The sequence below is a fragment of the Crotalus tigris genome, unplaced genomic scaffold, assembly GCF_016545835.1.
Source record: "Crotalus tigris isolate CLP2741 ecotype Arizona unplaced genomic scaffold, ASM1654583v1 scf7180000021160.8983255:1529534, whole genome shotgun sequence".
NCBI lineage: Eukaryota > Metazoa > Chordata > Lepidosauria > Squamata > Viperidae > Crotalus > Crotalus tigris.
Window position 1 is genome coordinate 252,057 of NW_024098373.1, and position 15,653 is coordinate 267,709.

Below are 15,653 nucleotides of genomic sequence, written 5' to 3' on the forward strand. Positions count from 1 at the left end.
TGTTAGGAAGTTTCTCCTTAATTCCAGGTTGCATCTCTCCTTGATTAGTTTCCATCCATTGTTTTGTTGTCCTGCCTTCTGGTGCTTTGGAAAATAAGTTGACCCCCTCTTCTTTAGGGCAGGCCCTCAAATACTGCAAGACTGCTATCATGTCACCCCTAGTCCTTCTTTTCTCTAGACTGGCCATACCCAATTCCTGCAACCTTTCTTCCTGTGTTTTTGTCTGCAGGCCTTTAAACCATCTTAATTGCTCTTCTTTGCATTTTTTTCCAAAGTCTCCCCCAAAAATTTTTTTTGTAACGTGATGACCAAAACTGGATGCAGTATTCCAGGTGTGGCCTTACTAAGACTTTATAAAGCATTACTAATACTTTACGTGATTTTGATTTTATGCCTCTGTTTATTCAACCCAGGATTGTATTAGTTTTTTGGGCTGCTGCTGCTGCTGCACACTGCTGGCTCATGGTCAAGTGATTGTCTACTAGGACTCCAAGGTCCCTCTCACAGTTGCTATGTTTGCGCCAGGTCTCACCCAATCTGTACTTGTGCCTTTGGTTTTTCCTGCCTAGGTGTAAAACCTTGCTTTTCTCCCTGTTAAAATTTATTTTGTTGGATCGGGCCCGTAGTTCAAGCCTTTGGTTTTTCCTGCCTAGGTGTAAAACCTTGCTTTTCTCCCTGTTAAAATTCATTTTGTTGGATCGGGCCCGTAGTTCAAGCCTTTGGTTTTTCCTGCCTAGGTGTAAAACCTTGCTTTTCTCCCTGTTAAAATTCATTTTGTTGGATCGGGCCCGTTGTTCAAGTCTGTCAAGATCTTTTTGGATCCTGGGATGTTGGCTATTCCTGCCAGCTTAGTGTCATCTGCAAATGTGATGAGTTCCTCTTCTATTCCTTCATCTAAGATTCAAGAAAAGCTGAAGAACGTTCAGTCTGTATTTTTAACTAATTCTGAAAGGAGTTAATTTTACCCCCGGGCTACCAGTAGCTGATTATACTCTGTCCAATTATTTTTCTCAGCACGCACAAGGAAGGATCTCGTTTCCTTTTTTGTGTGTGCATGTAAGAGAGAATATTCCCGCCTTTCTATTTTCCACCATCCTCTAACCCTGCACAGTGTTTCAAGTCAGATCATAGAGAACTGGATTTGTTGATCATATTTTAACCTGCTGTTGGTGAAGTTTTGTGGGTTTTACTCCAATTGTGCATTTGTCGCTTTTATTTATATTTTTCTTTCTTTGTTATTTTTAATTGTCGTGAACTTACCCAGAATCACACATGAGAGAGATGGGCAGCTATATAAATGGGAACGATTAAACAAATAAACAGCCTGCAGAATGAGATCGAATTGAAAATGGCATCTGGCATGATGCTTTTACAAATCAGCCACTTTGTTTTTTTCTTTCTTCCCCCCCCCCCTTCGCTTCCCCCCCGCTGTCTTTCATTTCATTTCATTTCTTTTTTTTTCTTTCTTTTCTTTTCTTTTCTTTTTTTTTTTTTTTTGGTCTATGGAATTTTCCTGGGCTTTGGGCATTGCCAAGGATCTTTGCATTTGTCAGAAGCAACAACATTGCATGAGAGCCCGAAGAGCTACTCATTGCAAAACATGTGCTGCGTGCTGCTGACTAATTTCCTTCGGTGTATAATTGAGGGCTGACTCAAAACTCAAGATTTGGCCACCTCCTTGCAATGCCGAGCAAAGTTGAGCTTGCTTTGGAGTTACCGTCAAAGCTGTTGCAGGGAAGCCCACTCTGTCCCGTTTACAATGCACGACAGGGTTTAGACAGGGAGGAAATTGTTCTCTGCATGGCTTGGATGAGTCAGGGGATGTGCTTTTGGTGATCCGAGGGGCACGTGGCCACCTTTGTATGCTAATAGGAGGCGAGGTCTCTTGCTGGGAATTGACGTTTCCCTTATTCTTAGTGAATGGTTTCAAGATTCAGAGAGCTAAGTTTCTTGCTTGCTATGAATAGTACAGTACAGGGGATCGGTCTCAACTGGCAGGCAAGTTTTCTAGATTTTTTTTTTTTTTAGTCACCTAAGAAGGAAACTTTCCCAAAAGAAAAATGAAAGTGCTGTATGTCACACCTTATTTCTCTTGCCCTCTTCTTTCTGTGATTTTTTTGAATTCTTTCCCTGCCTTTTTTGAGCTAGCTAGCTAGCTAGTCTCTCTCTGTCTCTCTCTGTCTCTCTCTCTTTCTCTCTCTCTCTCCCATCCTCTCTCTCTCTCTGTCTCTCTCTCTGTCTCTGTCTCTTTCTCTCCCATCCTCTCTCTCTCTCTCTCTCCCTCTCCCTCTCTCTCCCTCTCTCTCTCTCTCCCATCCTCCCTCTCTCTCTCTCTCCCATCCTCTCTCTCTCTCTCCCTCTCCCTCTCTCCCATCCTCCCCCCCTCTCTCTCCCATCCTCTCTCTCTCTCTCTCCTCTCCCCTCTCTCTCTCCCTCTCCCTCTCTCCCATCCTCCCTCTCTCTCTCTCTCTCTCTCTCTCCCATCCTCTCTCTCTCTCTCTCTCTCTCTCTCTCTCCCTCTCTCTCTCCCTCTCCCTCTCTCCCATCCTCTCTCTCTCTCTCTCTCTCTTCCTCGCTCTCTTTTCTATCGAACAACTTTGGAAGTCAGAAGAGAATATTTCAGCCTGCAGATGGACTACTACGTAGGCTCCTTGGAGGCACACAGAAATGGAATAATGCTTTCTAAAGAAGAAGATAACCAGGAGAGTTTATTCCCCATTTGGGGGCAATGTTGGCTTGCCGAATCAATGGATTGCTCAGGGAAACCAAGACTGAAACCTGGAACCATGGCTGTATGTGAGTGTTTTGAACCACGTGGCTGGTTGATCGTATACTTTGAGTTTTTTTTGTGTGTGTGTGTGTGTGTGTGTTTGCTTCTTTACCCGGTAATGGGTTTCTAAATTTATGTTTGCCTATTGATGCAAAGGACTGGGGCTGCGGTCCATTGGCAGAACATACTTTACCTTCACTGTGTCTCAGATTTGATCTTTAGTTAAAAGGATTAAAGACAGGAGCTTTTTTTTTTTTTTTGCTGGTTGGAATACAAATATGGGCTACGAACACTTGCTGTCTGGCTAGTATCAGCTGAATGACTGAAAACAGCTCTCTGGTTTCCCATTATTTGATCCACTTGATGTTGTACATGAGTAATTTTGCTTGATCTTGATGAGGCAGTGAGTCTCAGCATGATGATATATATCTCATTCCTGAATAATAGAATAACAAGAGTTAGAAGGGACCTTGGAGGTCTTCTAGTCCAACTCCCATTTCAGGCCGGAAACGCGAAATGTTGTCCAACCTCTTCTTAAAAACCTCCTGCGTCGGAGTACTCACCACTTCTGGAGGCAAGTCACTCCACTGATGAATTGTTCTCACTGTCAGAAAATTTCTCCTTAGTTCTAGGTTGGTTCTCTCCTTGCTTATTTCCCATCCATTACTTCTTGTTCTGTCTGCAGGTGCTTTGGAAAATAGCTTGACTGCCTCTTCTTTGGGGCAGCCCCTGAGATATTGGAACACTGTTATCATGTCCCCCCTTGTCCTTCTCTTCACTAAACTAGACATGCCCAATTCCTGCAACCATTCAAATATGTTTTAGCCTCCAGTCCCCTAATCATCTTCGTTGCTCTTTTTTGCACTCAGCACTCTGCCACCTTGCTTTTTTGAAGTCCGCCAGGGGCCAAGTTGCCTCTGGGGAGATTCAGCTCTAAAACTCAAGCTTGACTTTGGATCCATCCTCAAGCTGTTGCTTTTCCCTCAGCCTCAGTGCTCTAACTATTCAGCGGGAATTATAGTGTACGAAAGGAAAAAAAATAAATAAATCCAGAATTTAAAGCACATGGCAGATGAACAACAACAAAAATCTGTACGGATATTCAATGATACTTTAGACTTTTGGAATCTACTGCCTTCCAGATCTGTTAGATACAAGTTCCATCCTCCACGCTCGTTTGGGAGTACAATACGTAGCTTTCAGGAAATAAGAATTTTTCTGCTTGACCAGTTCTGGGTTTATGTAGTTCTGTTTTAGAGTGCTGTAAACTTTCAGGTAGACCAAATTAGGTAACCACCCTCTTTCTAACAGGAGAGATTTCTCTAGTCCATCTATCTGTTCCTCCCATGAGACTTCTTTGTTGCTTCCATTTAACTCCAAAGGATCTAGCCTCTACACCTTTTGAGTCAAATTATTACATTATTAACATGCACGGATATAGACAGTATATGTATTGGACCCACAGGAGACAAGGATTATTGTAATGCTCATTAAAGGGAATACTGTTCTTGGATTGATTGGGAACAGAAAGGATTTTCCTGTTGTGAGTAGGTGTGGACTTGAGAACCTGTTATGAAACTAGATTCAAGGCAGCTTCTTGCATCACAGATTGGCAAGAAAGGATAGGGACACAGTTGAAGCAGCCTCATTATGTTACAGCTAGGAGTACTGTATATGCTAAGTTCTGCCATTTGTACAGTACAAACAGTTCATACTGGATGTATTATATATATATTTTTTTCCACTCTGCTTCTGGGGGCGAAGATGGAGTACCTGTGCTTGGAGAAGGAGCATACAACGAGAGATATTTTCACTAAAAATGAAATGAAACGGCTCTTCATTTCATAACCTTTTTGTACCGACCCGGGAGTGGCATCCACAGCAAATGCTAGTTCTCAAGAGCTTGTTGGTCTTTTCACGGCATTGCTGAGCTGCCATCCATAGTAAGGAGACGACTCTTCTCCCGGAGGGGGAAAAGAGGACCAAACACCCTCTCCCCAAAATATTTTGGGAGAATTTCTTTGGGGAAATTGTTGACCTCCCGACTCAGATAGCAGAATGAATTGGAAATGGAAGCTTCATTGGTGTGGTTTTTCTTTTCTTCTTCTTCCTTTTCATCTGCCTGCAGCTGATTCAGGAGCCTTCCAGCAGCAGATGAAAGAAAGCTGCAACGTTCCTGACTGCAAATGGATTTGACTCGTAACTACCACCTTGTTGAGGACTATATGAGATTTTGGCAGCTGAACCCCAGTGGTAAGTTAAATACGGTCTTTCTTGAATCCTTTATTGCAGTGACTCCCAACCTGTGGTCCGCAGACCCCGGGTGGGTGGGGAGTTGTCACAGGGGGTCTGTGAAAGCTTGAAGAAATGTTATGATTTAAATCTTAAGTCTTGGTGGTCCGTGGCCACAAAAAGTATTTAAGGCGGGCTCCATGGTGAAGAAAAGGTTGAGAACCACTGCTTTATTGTTTTATGTTTTTCACATGTTTCACTGTCCAGGCCATTTTATTACTATTCCCATTTTAGAGCTAAAAAAAACTGAGGGTGTGTAGGATCATGCCCAACTGACCATTCACCTTCTCAGCCAAGTTGGAGGAAGGATACTCCAAGCCCAGTTTGAGTAAAAATAGGGACTAGTGTAGTAAACCATTCTTAATTCCCCTTATCCCACGATTCGCCTTTAGGCTGATTGGGCCTTTCTCCTTCCATCTAAAATGGAAATTGTTTCTCGTGTATCTCTGGGAACCATTACAGCGTGATACGATTATGAAGGTTTACTACCTTTTGTAAATATATATTTATCAAAATTGTATAACTGTCATAATTCACAAAAAGGCAACTCTGGGTAGCATACAACCCTCCTAGATTACCACTGCCATCGTAACCCCAGCTGTATTTTCTTTCCTGTATCACCTACGGACAAGTGGGGTGATGGCTAAGAGATGGTGACCACCGGTAGTTGGAAGACCAGCTGGTATCTTCAGGGCAAAGATAAGGTTTCCATTTAAAAAAAAAAATGACGTACTTCTGTCCTTTGCGATATTGCTTGTAGTTTGAGTCTCAGCATTTCCAGGGAGAAAGAGACAAAGGCAGATTTATTTATTTATTTCTATTTCATATTTCTTAACCGCCTGTCTCCTTGGAGAAGGGCCCTGTGCATTGTCCACATGAATAATCTGACTCTTTGTAAGGCATTTTAATTCGCTTGTTGTCGGGTTGTTTTTATCGTACGTTCTGGCCTGCCTCAGCTTGTGCTACCGAAACCAATCTTGCTTGACATCTGCTTCACTCTCTCTGTGATTTACTTATTGTTCCATGAGTGGATGGGGATGGTGGGCATTTTTAAGTTGTGTCGTTGAGCCTCCGTTCTGGCTTCAGAAAAGAGGTGGGCCGCCTTCTTTGCCAAAACTCTCCCAGACGAGTCTTTGGGAGTGGCCTACCCAGTCAAATATTGGCGGAAATAACTGGCCAAATATTTGAATTGGTTATTTCGACCGACGTTAAATATTTGGCAGTCTGTGATTTTGGAATGTGAGAATTCATAGGTGATTCGTGCAGAAGAAGACAGATGGGTTAGCTGGTTTGCCATGAAGTTTAGTCATGGATTGTATTTGGTAGCTGGCATTCTGACAGTTAATTGTATACAATCAAGGATATTTGATCAAAGAAAGATGGGAACACCTCCAAGAACATATTGGAGGTACTCAGACAAAATGATCCGGTGGGAACATGACTCTATCAGAAAATATTCCTTTTCTACAGTGGTTCTCAACCTGTGGGTCGGGACCCCATTTGGGGTCGAACGACCATTTCACGGGGGTCGCCAAACAACGCAGTCCGCCATTTTCCCCCCCTTTTCCTTAGCTGTGCTACTCCCTTTAATTCTATTGGATTTGGAAAGCCAATAGAATAGACTCTCTTGAATAGAATCTAATTCTATTGGCTTTCAAAAGCCAATAGGAATTGTCCAGGCTGTCTCTGCCCTGCTGAGTCCGCCAAAAGTCCCATTCTGTAAACGGTGCTGCACCAGTTGAGTAGTCCTCGACTTACGACCGGTTGAGTAGTCCTCGACTTACGACCGGTTGGGGGTCGCGGTATGAAAAAGGTTGAGAACCACTGCTTTACTAGAAGACAAACTGGTGAAGTTACTCCCTGTCAATCCATACTCATACGTGGACTCACCCCAAACATACAACTTAGATGTTTCTTATATCCCCCTCTACTTCGTTTGTGAGCGTGTGTGTTGTTTTGAGGACTTGGGCAGACTTCTAAGCAAAGCAGTGGTCTGCAAGCCTCCCAGCTTTTTTAATGTTCCAGAAGTGACTACACAGGTGGGGAGTGCATTTATATGAATAAAGATCAACCTGGAAGGAAATGCTTTGGTGTTTACTAGATAATTTCCTATTTTCTTTTAGTCAAGGAATCATCAAACCCGAATCCCAAAAGTATAAATTCAAGTAGAGCCAGAATGTCCACCAGATTCCCAGGGGGTACCTGTGGACATTTTGCTGCCCCCGAGTACCACTTTGATTAGACATTTCTACTTCAACATTGCAATGAAATCACAGCTGGCACGGGGTCTACGCGTAGCATATTGTACTTTGTTCAAGGAGTAAGGCGTGTTATTGCATTTGGATGGCTGCAGCTTGCTAAGCTCGCTAGTTTTAATTATTTTTATTTATGAAACAGAGTTATGGGGCTGCCCGTATAACCAGAAGGAACTCTGAACAGTGAACAGAAAAAAAATCTCAATACAGTAAAAAGACCATTTGAAAAATGATATTGTTTCCATTCCTCTTTCATAAGTACAGAAGGGGAAAGAGAGAAGAAAGAGGTTGCAGTTATGTGACATGCTTAATTGAATCAAGTCGAACAGCACATTCACACAAAATACTGCGCTTTATTAGTTTTAACTATGGTTAAAGGTAAGGTTTTGGGGTTTTTTTAAAAAGCTTTTTTGTGCTAACACATCCTATTTAGTTTATGGTGAGATACACTACATAAATGAAGAACATGGGTTAATTTTGGAATCAGGTTATTATGTGAATGCAGCCAGTGTTGTTAATGTTTGGATTATGATGGATCTCAGTAACATGATTTTTTACATCTGTGTCATTCATTTACACTGGAAGTTTTTAAGAAGAGACTGGACAGCCATTTGTCCGAAATGGTGTAGGGTTTCCTGCCTGAGCAGGAGGTTGGACTAGATGACCTCCAAGGTCCCTTCCAACTTTACTACTACTACTATTATTATTATTATTTATAAAATTGATGTAGCTGCCCATCTCATATAGTGACTTTAGACAGCTTACAACAGATATATAAAAACACAATATTGCAAAAAAAACCAGACACACAAAAGAAATGTAACTAAAACCACTAAAAATGATCGCACAATCTTAATTCCTTGCATGCCTAACCAATAATCTGACCCCAGTGCCTGAGGGAAGAGCCAGATTTTCAAGATTTTCCTGAAGACTAATGTGGTTAGAGCTATCTGGATCTTTGGGTGGAGACCTTTCCATAGGCCTGGTGCAGGAACAGAAAATTTATTTAGACCCTTGTTTGAGAATCTTTTTTTAAATAATATTACTGAAAAAAATATTTTGAGAACGTTATATATACACACAGTACTTTGGATGAATGTTTCATTAAGAAATAGGTGTGATAGATGTGTAACTTTCCCCAGTAATTTGAAGAAGGCAAAAAGAAAACCTTTATTGTAGTCAGTGACCCATATGTGATAAAATTCAGTAATCTAAAAATGGCCTACATGTACATGGATAAGGGCAGATGATAAAATGAATTAAATATATCACTTTCTTGGGGTTTGTTTGGTTCAGATCAAATGTGTCTGGTCTGTGTGTAGGTCAGTGGTTCTCAACCTGTGGGTCGCGACCCCATTTGGGGTCGAACGACCATTTCATGGGGGTCACCAAACAACACAGTCCGCCATTTTTTTCCCCCTTTTCCTTAGCTGTGCTACTCCCTTTTATTCTATTGGCTTTTGAAAGCCAATAGAAGAGACTCTCTTGAATAGAGTCTAATTCTATTGGCTTTCAAAAGCCAATCAGAATTGTCCAGGCTGTCTCTGCCCTGCCAAAAGTCCCATTCTGCAAACGGTGCTGCAAGTTGTCTGCAGTGAAGGCGAGCTGTCTGGAAGTTTCCACCCCTCCCTGCTGAGCAACTACTAAAAATGTAAGGAAAAGAGGGCCAGGGGTGGGAGGTGGGAGCCCGGCGGGCGCAGGGAGGGTTGCTGGCACGCGTGGGCCCGACGGGTGCCTTACCTCCCTTGGGCTGGGCTAGCTGGTGGCCCAGCCGGTGGTTGGCCTGCTCCGTCTCTGCCGCTTGCCAGCTACACCTCAGCCGGCGCAGGGGGCGGCACCACGCATGCGCAGCGCTCCCGGGCAGGGAAGTCCTCGACTTACGACCGGTTGGGTAGTCCTTGACTTACAACCGGTTGGGTAGTTCTCGACTTACGACCGGTTGGGTAGTCCTCGACTTACGACCGGTTGGGGTCGCGGCATTAAAAAGGTTGAGAACCATTGGTGTAGGTGATCCCACAACACAAGTATTCTTCATTTTTAAATTGTGTGTGTGTGTGTGTGTGTGTGTGTGTCTGTATCTGTGTGTACGTGTGTACCTTCAAGTCAGCCTTGACTCCTTCCAAGATTTTGGTTAGTCACTGCCTCCTGCCCAGGGCTGAGAGAGAGGGATTGGTCAAAGGTCACCCAGCTGACTCTGTGCCTATGGCGGGACTAGAACTCGCAGTCCCTGGTTTCTAGCCTGATGCCTTAACCAGTACACTAAACTGGCTTTCTTTCTTTTGAAAGAAATTGAAGCTAGAATAATAAGAGCACTAACAAGGCAAACACACAAAAAAGGCAAAACTTTACTTTCAGAATACAAGTAGTCCTCAACTTATGACCCACACGTGAGCTCTAAATTTCTGTTGCTAAGCAAGGCAGTTGTTAAGTGAGTTTAGAGTTAGGAAATTTTAAATAGATTTGGAAATAATTCTTTGCCCGTTCTGTTTCATTAGGTTTGCCCTGAACTGCAAAGTGAAAACTAAACCCAACTTTCTTTTTTTCCCCTCCCACATCCTGGGATAATGGTTGCTTCCAGAGCAATGTAACCCTGTCTGATGATAAATATCACACTGCTATAGCTATTTTTGCCCGTGGTTTAAAAAAAGTTGTCAGATTCTTCTACCCCTGCCATTTAAAGCTGGCTTATTAAGGAGATGAGTACAATTACAGACATGTTTATTCAGAAATAGCCCATTGAGCTCATTAAAACTTATTCCCTGATCGGTCTCGAGAGAAATGCAATCTTTTTGATGGAACTCAGTAGGATTTAATTTTAATCAGGCTTTCTCCAGATTCCAGTAGGATCGCTCTCCGTCTATTTCCATATTGTCATGTGACAAAAATTGAATGGAAGATCAAATGGGGGAGCAGTTAAACGGGGTCTTAAGAGCTTTTAAGATGTCATGTGAAATTGAGCATGACAATGTGGGAAGGCTAAAAATTCCCTCTAGGATCCTGAAGGATTCTTTCCAATTAAGTGTGGTCAGTCCGATGATCTCCAGAGGTTATCGCCTTTAAAAATTCTAACCGCTGTGGCGGCATGTACAAATTCTACTGAGTAGAGAACTAGCCGATGACTAATTTCTTACACCACATTATAAACTTGAAGCTCAGGATTAAGAAAGGCACCAGTGAATTTGGAAGCCATACACATTTTGGGAAGAAAAGAGTAGTGACCAAACAAACTCATCATTTAAACTGAGATCCTAGTTTGACTGTCCCACTAAGGCAGTGGCTGAGTTTGTCGTAAAAGACTAACTGACCTAGGATTATGAGTGGTCCACGACTGTTTTTTTTAAAAAACAAGACCCTTCTGATTCCTTGGGCCTTCAACAGTTATTTATATTTTATCTATTTATTTTTCCTATTTCTTAATAATAATAATAGTAGTAAAGTTGGAAGGGACCTTGGAGGTCATCTAGTCCAACCCCCTGCTCAGGCAGGAAACCCTACACCATTTCAGACAAATGGCTGTCCAGTCTCTTCTTAAAAACTTCCAGTGTTGGAGCATTTACTGCTTCTGGAGGCAGGTTGTTCCACTGATTAATTGTTCTCACTGTCAGGAAGTTTCTCCTTAGTTCCAGTTTGCTTCTCTCCTTGATTAGTTTCCACCCATTGCTTCTTTTCCTGCCTTCAGGTGCTTTGGAGTATAGCTTGACTCCCTCTTCTTTGGGGGCAGCCCCTGAGTTATTGGATCACTGCTATCATGTCCCCCCTTGTCCTTCTCTTCGTTAAACTAGACATACCCAATTCTAGCAACCGTTCCTTATATGTTTTAGCCTCCAGTCCCCTAATCATCTTTGTGGCTCTTCTCTGTACTCTTTCTAGAGTCTCAACATCTTTTTTACATGGTGGTGACCAAAACTGGATGCAGTATTCCAAGTCTGGCCTGTCTATATTCCTCAGAGAGGGGCTTGGGGTGGTCTACATTGTAATACAGTTCTTTCTGCGATCCTGGAAGAACACTCCAGGCCTCTGGAATGGAATAGATAAATGAAACTTCTGTGGGCATCAACGGGCATCTGGACTTTCTTGGTTTTTTCCCCCTTTAAATTGTTTCACTTTTCAACCAAGGAGCTTCTTCAGTTCTAAAGAAGATAAGCTAGAGTTTTTAAAGGCCATAAGTTCTGAAGAAGCTTCTTGGGTGAGAAGTGAAATGTTTTCAAGGAAAAAAAAAAAAAACAAGACAGTCCAGGTGCCTTTCGAAAAACACCTTTGGGACAACTACGACCTGGATGATTGAGAATTTCCATAGACTTTGACAGGCTTGCAGTTCAGGCAGAGATACATGTCAGTTCTGTCTAGTTTTGAACCCAGGACCATTTCACAGGACGTAGCTGCTGTCCCACTGAGCTATGGATGACTTTTTGATTGCTGGAGGTTTTCAACTAGAGGTCACAGAGCTATATGCCGAGGATGTTTCGGGTTCAGGTAGTCCTTGACTTTGTTTGTTGTTGTTGTCAGTTGCGAAGTCGTGTCCGACCCATCGCGACCCCATGGACAAAGTTCCTCCAGGTCTTCCTGTCCTCTTCCATCTTCCAGAATCCATTGAAGCTCACGCCTCCTGCTTCAGTGACTCCATCCAGCCGCCTCCTTCTCTGTCGTCCCCTTCTTCTCTTGCCCTCCATCTTCCCCAGCATCAGGCTCTTCTCCAGTGCGTCCTTCCTTCTCATTAGGTGGCCAAAGTATTTGAGTTTTGACTTCAGGATCTGACCTTCTAGAGAGCAATCGGGGTTGATCTCTTCTAGGACTGACCGGTTTGAACGCCTTGCAGTCCAGGGGACTCACAGGAGTCTTCTCCAGCACCAGAGTTCAAAGGCCTCAATTCTTTGGCGCTCAGCCTTTCTTACGGTCCAACCTTCACAGCCATTACGACCCTAATTGACCCCCAAATTTCTGTTGCGAAGCAAGACAATTTCGTGAATTTTGCCCCCCCCATTTTATGACCTTTCTCGCTACAGTTGTTAACTGAATCACTGCAGTGGTTAAGTTAGTAACATGGTTGTTAAGTGAATCTGGCTTCCCCATCGACTTTGCTGGTCAGAAGGTCGCAAAAGGGGGATCACGTGACCCCGGGACACTGCAGCCGTCATAAATATGAGTCATTTGCCAAGTGTCTGAATTGGGGGATGCTGCAGGTGGTTGTAAGTGTGAAGACCAGTCGTGAGTCCATTTTTATTCGGTGCCATTTGTAACTTCAAATGGTCACTAAAGAAACGATTACAAGTCAAACACTCTCTCTCTATAGTAGACTGGTTGGGTCTTTATAGCATTAATACTAGGTGAAATAAGCCATTCTTAAGAGTCACTGGGCGAAATCTTATCAATAAAAGTTGCCAATAAATTACATCAAGTGTTCAAAGATACCTGGCACATTTTAGTTTTTCCGAAAGAGGTGGGAGTCAAAGTCACAGAAAGAGTCGTTTTATGGTGGTGCTTGTGGAAGAGTTCATCCTAAATAAAGAGAGAGAGAGAGAAAGAGAGAGAGAGAGAGAGAGAGAGAGAGAGAGGGAGGGTGAGAGAGAGGGAGGGTGAGAGAGAGGGAAGGAGGAAGAGAGAGAGAGAGAGAGAGAGGGAGGGTGAGAGAGAGAGGGAGGGAGAGAGAGAGAGAGAGAGAGAGAGAGGGAGGGAGGAAGAGAGAGAGAGAGAGAGAGAGAGGTGAGATGAGAGAGAGAGAGAGAGGGAGAGAGAGAGGGAGGGTGGAGGTAAAGACGAGAGGGAAGGAGGAAGAGAGAGAGAGAGAGAGAGAGGGAGCGTTGCTTGAATTCATCAAAGGAAAGAGAATGGTTAGAAATTGGATCTTCAACACTTTGTTTTTACCTGGGGACTTTTTGTTCTCCCCATAAATCTTCCAGGCCGGCCATCTTGTCAAAAGGCAGGCCTAATTCCAAGAGAAATGCAGTTTACTCTTATCTTAGGGAAGGGAGGAAGTGCTGCAGTTTTTACAGCTTTGTGATTTGTAACTCTCAGCACAAAAGTAGAATGGCGTGGCATCAGATTTCTCCCAGCTGAGACCAGTGGGGCTTAATTGTTGAGAAAAACCAAAGCTGACCACATCAAAGGAAAGAGGCAACTCTATCTTCAGCTAATTGCTACCGATCCACCTGCATGGTGGGGGAGAAACAGCACTCTGGATTGGTTTACTGCAATGGTTTTATAGCACTAATTCTAATTTGGCACATCGCATCATCGCATTAAAAGGGAAATACTGTTTTCTGGCGGAGGCGTCGATGCATTCACACGAAAGGACAGACATGAATCGGATCTCGTTCCCCAAAGACAGGTGGTGGCTGGGTTCCCACAATAGCCTCAACCTTACCGAGACATTGAGTTAATTTAATTTCTGGGTTCACACTATACAGTACATTGAATCATGGACCTTGTCACCTCATCCCCATCATAACAAAATAACAGAGTTGGAAGGGACTTCGCAGTCTTCTGTATCAACCCCTGCTCAGGCAGGAAACCCTGTACCAGTGATGGCGAACCTTTTAAGATAAGATAACCTTTATTGTCATTTTTATTATTGTGGGCACAACGGCACACATCAAAAATAAAATTTAGTTGCCCGCTCTCAAAAGTGAAACACATACATGACGCACACCTAAACATACTGTGAACAACTGTAAAACCCTAACTATTAAAAACCAATAAAACTTTGCATGTGTGTAAATGTAGCTGTAGATCTTAAATGTGCAAAATTTGTTTAATATCAGAGTGTTGTTTCACTTTTTCTTTTTTCTTGGCATTTTTTCCTACAAAGCTCTAGTCCAGTGGTTCTCAACCTGTGGGTTGGGACCCCATTTGGGGTCGAACGACCATTTCACGGGGGTCGCCAAACAACGCAGTCCGCCATTTCCCCCCCCCCTTTTCCTTAGCTGTGCTACTCCCTTTGATTCTATTGGCTTTTGAAAGCCAATAAAATAGACTCTCTTGAATAGAGTCTAATTCTATTGGCTTTCAAAAGCCAATAGGAATTGTCCAGGCTGTCTCTGCCCTGCTGATCCCGCCAAAAGTCCCATTCTGCAAACGGTGCTGCACCAGTTGAGTAGTCCTCGACTTATGACCGGTTGGGGGTCGTGGCATTAAAAAGGTTGAGAACCCCTGCTCTAGTCCCTTGGATTGGTTAATGTCGTTCAGGAAAATGGGTTAGTTCAGGAACCAGATCAGCATATATGACTCCAAAGATTTAATGTAGCCTTTAAAAAAAAAAAAAAAAAGCAGCTGCTACAAAAGAAAGCTTCTATAAAATGCTCTTTTCCAGCTGTTTTGGATACAAATTCTGTCATTCCCATGCAGTACCTGGGAATAGCTTTATCTAGAAGAATACCAGGTTGGAAGAGGTTTATTTACTTATCATTTGTTAAATGTATATGCTGCCCATCTCCCTGATAGGTGGCTCTGGGTGGCTTGCGAATAGAAAAACAATTAAAATTTTAAAAATTAAGCAAAAAGCTGGAAACATAGAGACAGATGACATGGGGATGAGAACTTCCTGCCCCTGTCAATCGCCTCCAATGGTCAGAACCCCCCCCCCCAAACCAAGTAAAATCAAGGTTTTTTTAAAATAATATTTTATTAATTTTCTAGTATTACAATTCATTAATGCTTAATGAACAACGTGTTGTCTGGGTTGATTTGTTTTGCGCTTTGTAATACAAGTTAAGTTTTTACTCTCTATCTCCAGTCTCTAAGAGACTGAGGATGGGATGACAAGAATTTCAACAGGTGAACTGCTTCTGTTTCAAACTACTAGCTTATCTCTCTAGTATAGGGGTGTCAAACTGGCGGCCCACCGGTTGCGTGTGTCGCACGCAGACCACGCCTGCCTACGTGATGCGATCGAGTTTGCCCCCCGTGCTCTAGCACCTTAACAGTTGATTAGTTCTTAGTTTCTTCGTTTATTTCTAATGACAAGTTTAGTTTATTTCTTAGTTTATTTCTGATGACAAGGAAGCAATTCTTTTCAGCGATAACAGGAATTGCGGGTGACTGTTTACAAAACAAAACAAACTCCTGAATTCTTATCAGCTTGTGAACCACTGCATCAAGGATGTCCAATCTGGGCAATTTTAAGAGTTGTGGAATTCAACTCCCAGAATTCCCCAGCCAGCATTATTTATATCTCAGCAACCTACCTAGTTTTTCTTAAGGCTGAGAGCGCCACAACCAGCCGTGAGGAAGGAATGGACGTGATTAAGTGAGTAACAAAAGAGGACAAGCACCAAACTGCTTCAGCAATGAAGTGTGTTTGTACTTAACCCCAAGTGTTCCATCTCCCCCATCATTTGAGT

General features: G+C 42.9%; 1 long non-coding RNA gene across 2 annotated transcripts in view; it reads left to right on the plus strand.

The window, feature by feature from the left end:
- The window catches only part of LOC120320082, a 123,697-nt gene that overhangs the window by 73,509 nt on the left and 34,535 nt on the right, over positions 1–15,653 (plus strand). For both annotated transcript variants that reach the window (XR_005559894.1, XR_005559893.1), the window contains exon 3: positions 4,899–5,023. This is a non-coding gene — a long non-coding RNA (uncharacterized LOC120320082). The remainder of the gene's footprint in view (positions 1–4,898; positions 5,024–15,653) is intronic.